Below are 6,272 nucleotides of genomic sequence, written 5' to 3' on the forward strand. Positions count from 1 at the left end.
CGTTCGACTCCTCCTGTATCTGTTTCAGAGCCTATTTCCACATCTCCTATGCCTCAACAGATTCCAAGGTCACCGACTCCGGTTCGTATGCCAGTATCTCCGGTACCTCCTTCTTTGACCTTGATTACTACTGCACGACCAGATCCTGTTTTTGGTGACATTCTTCAGACTGTGTTGGCACATATGCCTACACCGCAGCCTACTACTCCAGTTGATGTGCGTCAGATAACCCTATAACAATGACCCTCACAACTAAGCTTTAAATATAAAACGAAAATCCTAAAACCACACACAACCGACAAGTGTACCGATCGCAAGTAGTATAGACCTAGGAAGTCCGAGTATCGAACACGTGGACACGTAAGACGCAAACGATCACAAACCCTAGACAAGACCTACCTAAGAATAATATTTAATTGATTTTTGATTTTTGATTACTTAACTGAACTAACCTAACTGACTGACAAAACTTACCAAAAATAGAAAACTTAACGACAAACTAGCTGTGTTAACTTTGGATGGAGAAAAACGTCTACCTAGGTCTGAATCAAATTGCAGGCTTAACAAGCTAATGGATTAAATGATATCTTGAAACCGGTCCCTAAAGATGACACGACTAAGGATCGCTCGGGCTCACTGGATCACCTCTCGATCTCACTCAATAAACCCTAACTACTCAAAATCGGCTAAAACGACCAAACCGGGAAACAATTGCTAACGTGCTCTAATGTTGACTCACCTCTCGGTCTCACCAACACTTGACCCTAATGGTAATGAATATTACACAACCAAGGATAGAGGAACAATTCAACTTAAACCAAAATAGATCAACTAGTCGCTCAAAACACCTAAACCTGACAAGAAACGAACTCGCACTCGAGCAATCCTTATTCTAGCATGCAAAGGCAATGAGACGACCCTAACTTCTTATCACCTCTCGGTCTCAAAGAAGGTGCCTAACCGCTGTACTTTAACCAAATAATTACGCAACAAAACCCTACGGTGGTACCTACCGCAAACAAACCCTAAACACAAAGTCTAGAATCAAACAATGCACCGATCAATCAACACAAAACTAATCAATCAACACACGGGGTTCATGCAATGAATTACCAAAATTTCCAGCCCTTAAACACAACCTATTTCATGTCTAAATCAAACTTTACAATAACAAAATACGTCTATCAATCAAACAATCTAACAAGCTCATCAAACACTAACAATTATCATCATTCCTAGGTAGAACTAACAAGATCAGCCTAGCATATTATTTGGACAGCAGCTATTGATCAATAAAAACATCATATAAACCATTCCAATCATCATACCAATCATCCAATGATCAATACTAATCATAAAGAATTCAATCTCTCAATCAAGTGCAAAACTAGTTAACAATTAAACAAGAGAATTAAAGTGTTGAACAATGAAATAAGTGAAAGGATATGGATGAATATGGGGCTGCTCCTTGCTGTTAAAACTGATGATAAACGATCACGAGGCTTGGTTCTTGTGTCTTCTTCCTTCCTTAGCCACCACAAGCTCCAACCCTAGCCTTTTTCTTTTCTCCTTTTGCTGTCCAAAATTCCGATCGGAATCTGCCTAGGGTTCTTAGGTTTTATTTTTTTTTATATAATATAATATAATGTAATACTTGGGCCTCCATGATGCATATGGGTCGGGCTTTGAGCCTTGTCTTGGAATCGTATGCGTATAATGCTCGTAAGCTCCTCGAAAAGTCCCGGTTTCTTCATTCTTTCACCCAAAACCTACAAGAGAATTAAAACTATGTAAAACCTATATAAATCAAGTTAAAATACATAAAATACAATATAATACGTAGATAAAAGGTGCGGAAAATACGTGTGTTTTACAACACATCACCAGTGACTCCAGTTACACCTACACAGTTGCCGAGACCTGAGCACTCATTTATGACATTTACTCGCCCTCAGGGTCCGTTGCAACCAGTTCATCCTTACTTCTTTGGTTTGAATCTTCAAACTCAATGGTTTCATATGATGAATCTGTTGCACCTTCAACAGACTCAAATGCAAGCTGACAGAGCTACCCATGAGCTAGCATAAAGGAATTTGTTGCGACATATTCAGTTCACTCAACGCGAAAACAGGGAACTTAGAGCCCTTGTTGCTGCTCAGGGGGAGCGATTGGACAAACAGGATGAGATCATTCTTCAGTTGACTTGTAAAGATGATGAGTTGAAGAAATCAAAGAACGACGAAGATGATCAGGATGGAACAGGTGGTGGGGTAGATCAGCAACCGGGCGGCAGTTCTGCACCATCGGCAGGTAATAAGACTGATTCGAGTGCTGGTGGTGGGTCTGGAGATAGTCAGTTGCAGATTAGGCCATACAAGGATTATACGAAAGCTAAACCGATTGATGTCATTCCAGCGAATATGATTTTGTTTGTCGGAATGGATGGAGTAGTGTATAGTATGGTGAACGCGGATGAGATCAAAGAAGGTGAATTTGTTAATCATTCATTAACAAAAGAACAAATTGCCTTGTTTCTGGATCTAAATGAAGATGAGGTGAATGTGTTGGGTAAGAGTGTGGACGTGGATATTGAAATAGAGGAAAGTACTAATACAGGCATTCCACACGGGAATGTGTCTGATTTTGATGAGGTAGAGGTTGAAGACGTCACTGCTGAGGAGTACCCTGAGTTCTACACCGACAACAACAACGACTCAGGTATTCCGTTTTTCACTACTGAGCATTTTGATTCAGCAGAACGTCGATTGCGTGAAGAGATTGAGAAGTGGAACAAAGCTGCTAAAACAAGTCACCTCACAGCGAAAGAAAGAAAACAGAAGCGTGCTTTGGAGGGTATGTTCGAGCATGATATGCAAAGAATGAACAAGATGATCGAAGACTTTAGATATCATGAGAAAGAAGAAGTAAAATTGGCCAAGGCTCGAACATCAACATACCAGATGAAGAAGTACAAGCCTGTAAAAGATGTGAAAGGTGATTTGGTGGTTATCCCTCTTTCATCCATCTGAATCGTCTCAAACTCTCTTCGAAGGCCTTGCAACTTCACCATCTGAACCTTTGAATCACCTTGATACTCGTTTTGCAGGAGTGTCCAGGCTTGTTTGGACGTAGAGGCTCCTGCAATTCGAGAGAAAATGTCATCATGCACAGCGGATTGGATGTATGATAGGGCCTTTGCATCTTTCTTTCTGTTTTCCTTCAATCTGGGATGATCTCCGTCAGCTTCATTAATGTATTCTATACCCATAAAATCCCAAAGATCTTGTGATATCAAAATAGTCTCCATTCGAATCTTCCAGAATTCGTAGCCTTCTCCTTTGAAGATTGGAAGAGGAGTAGAGGGTAGACTGCTTGTGTTTGCAGCCATTGACAAAAATTAGGGTTTTAAGGATTATGAGAAATAGGGTTATGAAAATTCAGGATTTTAAGGATTATGAGAATTAGGGTTATGATGAACACGATCGAAGTAATATCAGAACCTTGCTCTGATGCCACTCTGTTGGATCAGATTAATTATAGAGAGAGTTATTGAATGATTGGATGATTTTATTCAATAGTTAATAGAGCCTTATATAGGCAGACTTACAACGGTAGAAAAAAGACTTAATCAAATAAATAACAAACTAAACATAATACTAGGAAATACAAACGTGCAATCTAAATAACTGAACTCTCCTTAGGACTAGATCTTATTATTGACTCTGCCAAATATTCCAACAACAACCATTGCTAATAAAGTTTTAATTAATTCCAACAATTCCGTCGTAATTGCTGATGTACGGTTTCTGTTGGTAGATACTGTTGGTGATACTCTTTTTATTTAGTATTGATAATATGTACACGCTAACACACATGACTTTAATTCAAGGCCTGCACTTTATTATATTAGATACACTTTTATTATATTAGACACAATGTGCATGTTCCAAAGACATAAAGCAAAACTGTACCAAAATACATTAAAATTTGTCACCTAAGGATCGATGCCTTTGACTTTGGTGCTTCATAGACGAATCAATACTACTTGAAATACCAATAAACACCTTTGTTCTCACTGGTGGCATCTGGTTCAACGTAGATGCACTCCACTGTGTCTCTCCACAATGCCTTAAGCATCGGAGTATTGTCCCACTTGTAGTAATCACCTAAAATGGGCTTCACCGCGTCTCGAGCCTCACTCGCATGATAAAGTGGAATGGTTTGGAACAAATGGTGAATCACGTGATTCTCATTTCCTTGGTGAAAAACCCAATTCAAAAAAGCACCGTAATCTTTGTCGATAGTTGATAAAGCACCTCTTATCCAGTCCCACTCGGTGGCGTCGTAGTGCGGAATAGAGGGATGTGCGTGGTTTAGGTAAGTTAAAGTGATAAAGAAGCCACTCATGACAAACAGAGGAAGTCCGTACAAGAAAAGTGTCGTTTTTACACCTTGCGCCAACGCGATGAGGTAGAAACCATAGAGAACCGCGATGATTCCGATGTCGGAGAGCACAACCTGACCGCGTTCACGGTCATTAAAGATCTCACACTGTGGCAGGTAGTGATTTACGAATCCTTCGTAATCACGACCGTAAGCGTTGAAGAACAAGTACAATGGAAAGCCGAGGGTACGTGGTCCGTAGGAGAAGAGTGAACACGTTTCCTGGTCCGTTGTTCAAAAACTCGGTGAAGAATGTGTCGGCCTTTCGTTTGGGGATGTCCACCTCGTCGTACTCGAGTGAATTTGTGTGGGCGTGGTGGCTACGGCGGCTGTATTTGAACGAAAAGTAGGGCGTCAAAGTAACCGAATTAATGGATGAAGAAACCAAACGCATCGTCGACCCATTCGTACTCACTTAAAGCATGATGGCCGGCATCATGGCCGAGGAGCCAAAAGCCCATGAGAATGCAACCTTGAGCTAACCAGTATATCGGCCACGCGATGTACGCGAGGGGCTTAGGGAGGATCGGGATGTAGTTAGATGCGAGATAGTAGAAAGCATAGACTATGACAAGATCTCGGAAAAGCATGCCGAGAGAGCGAGTAAGGGAACGCTTGAAACAGTGTGGTGGTGTGGCTCGCTTTAGATCGCCAAGCCCAAATGGAGGTTTAGAGACGGGAACACGTTTGAGTATGTCTTCCTCCGTCTTTGAAACGTTCATTTGGCCACCGGCCCCCATGGTTCGAAACCACAAAATCTGATAAGTAGTTTTGGTGAAGCCTTAGAATAAAGCAGAAGATATGCTAAGATTTATAGTCTTATTAAGAGATGGAGACATAATATTGTTTTAGAGAGAACTTCGGTTTTTTGGTTCCTATGATTTTTTTAAATTATCAATTTTGGTCTTATAGTTTAGTTTAGACTTTTATGAAACAATAGTTTCAATTAACTATCAGTTTTAGTCCAACCTACTAACGTCATCCACCAACTATTAGTTAATACAACTTTAAGGGGCTTTTTTTGTATTTTTCACAAACTTTTTTGGGTCTTCTACTAAATATAAGTTTTATATTTTTTGTTATTTTTTAACTATTATGGTTTATTATAATAGTTTTTATGCAACTACTATTTATTTATTATATTAGAATACTTTCATTTTTACTTTTTATAGCCATAATAGTATCCGGGCTTTAAAAAGCAGAATATCTATTTTTAAAGTTCCATTTTAATTCTACATTTCTATTAACTATAAATGATTTAGAAAAATTAACATTTTTACTTTTATTTTTCGGTGGTAAAAAGAGCACATATTGGTTTTATATTGTTTTTTTTTTTACTTTTCAATTGATGGAGGGTTGTTGAAAATCTGTTTATTAATTTTAATTCTTGGTTTTATGTTTTTTTTTCGAACAACTAAATTTTTGTACTTTATATTTCAAATCTTAATCACCTTACCAGCCCATCCAAATGGAAATGACTTCTTGATTTGTATTTAATAATGATACATAATTTAACTTAAAATCGTACTTCAAAATAACACTAAATAAATGTTTTTAAAATCGGCATACTATTACAGCTATAAAAAGTTAAAAAAAATATAAAAGTATTTATTTAAATATAAATAAATAAATATACACTTACATAAAAGCGTCAGTTTTGAAAAAAATATTAAAAAAACAAATAAAATAAAACGTGTTTAGATATTTATATATAAACAAATAAAAAACTAATTTTCATAATTATAATCGTAAATATAGATATCAAAAGTGATAAAACTACACTCAAGTAACATTAGCATACAAAAAGTTTTATAAAAAACGTTAGTTAT

The 6,272-nt window shown here is 37.8% G+C and overlaps 1 pseudogene; it reads right to left on the minus strand.

Moving 5' to 3' along the window:
• Window positions 1-4,027: 4,027 nt before the first annotated feature.
• On the minus strand, window positions 4,028-5,207 carry LOC143539636 (delta(12) fatty acid desaturase DES8.11 pseudogene; annotated as a pseudogene).
• Window positions 5,208-6,272: the final 1,065 nt, after the last annotated feature.

Source organism: Bidens hawaiensis, unplaced genomic scaffold (genome assembly GCF_021521415.1).
Source record: "Bidens hawaiensis isolate Kalapana, Puna unplaced genomic scaffold, B.hawaiensis_p1.1 tig00011963_1, whole genome shotgun sequence".
Lineage (NCBI taxonomy): Eukaryota > Viridiplantae > Streptophyta > Magnoliopsida > Asterales > Asteraceae > Bidens > Bidens hawaiensis.